Below are 1,126 nucleotides of genomic sequence, written 5' to 3' on the forward strand. Positions count from 1 at the left end.
AGTTAAGAAAGAAAGAAAAAACAATACTCCAAATAAGATACTTTTGCTTCAGCAACTGTGACTATTGCCATCATAATCACAACTTTCAGCCCCCCAAATCGCCACCGGCCAACCATAGCTGCCTATCCACCAGAATGCCAGGAAGGTCCTTAGCACAGCTCCCTGTTCTCATGTCGCCTGAGTTCTAGAGGATAGGGTACCTCCTTGACAGCTACCACACACCTTGGCTTGTTGCAAGCAGCTGAGCACTGGCTTTTCTGCTTTTCAGGTAGAGAAAAATCCTTTGTTTCTGTCTCTCTCTGTCTCTCTCTCTGTGTCTCTCTCTCTCTCTGCCTCTCTCTCTCTCATCTAGTTCTTTCTCTGTTGTTAAGACTGACTTTTATCTATGGCTCACTTGTGCAGAGGCAGCTTCTAATCTTTCCCAGAAGTCTGTTCATTTTTTAATTCTATTTTTAAATTTGTTTGGTAATCTCGTGTATATATGTAATTAATTTCAATTATTTTCAACCCCCTATTGTCCTATCTAATATCCCCCACCTCTAGCTCCTCCATCTCTAACCCCTCCACCTCTAGCCTCTCCATCCGTAGCTGGAACCTTCTTCCCAACAAGTGTCTCTTCCACTTTCATGTTTTCTCTCTATATGTGACACACTGAATTTTGAGTTCCTTGTCTGAACATTAGTGGGAGGTTTATTTTCTTTAGCAATAATACATTACCAGTAGCTACATCACTGAAGAAAAAGACATTCCCTCCACCAACTAACTGCCAATAGTCTCCCAGGGAGGGGTACATCCTTATAGGCTCCTGATTCCATCCATCATGGAAAGTTGATGAACCAAATCTTATGCAGATAACCACAGCTGCCACAAATACATAAGTTCAATATCATGTCCAGAACACATCATTTTGCTGCATACCTGCTCATAATCTGGCCCTTACATTTTTTATATGCCCATCTTCCGTGATTTTCTGTAAGTCTTGAAGGGAATGATATAGTGTCTAATTTTTTTTTAAAATATGACTTTGAGGATTTTTTACCAATCCTAAATCTGATAGAGGACTAATATCCAATATATACAAAGAGCTCAGGAAGCTGGACTCCAGAAATTCAAATAACCCCATTAA

This window comes from Mus pahari, chromosome X (genome assembly GCF_900095145.1).
Source record: "Mus pahari chromosome X, PAHARI_EIJ_v1.1, whole genome shotgun sequence".
In the NCBI taxonomy this organism is placed as follows: Eukaryota; Metazoa; Chordata; class Mammalia; order Rodentia; family Muridae; genus Mus; species Mus pahari.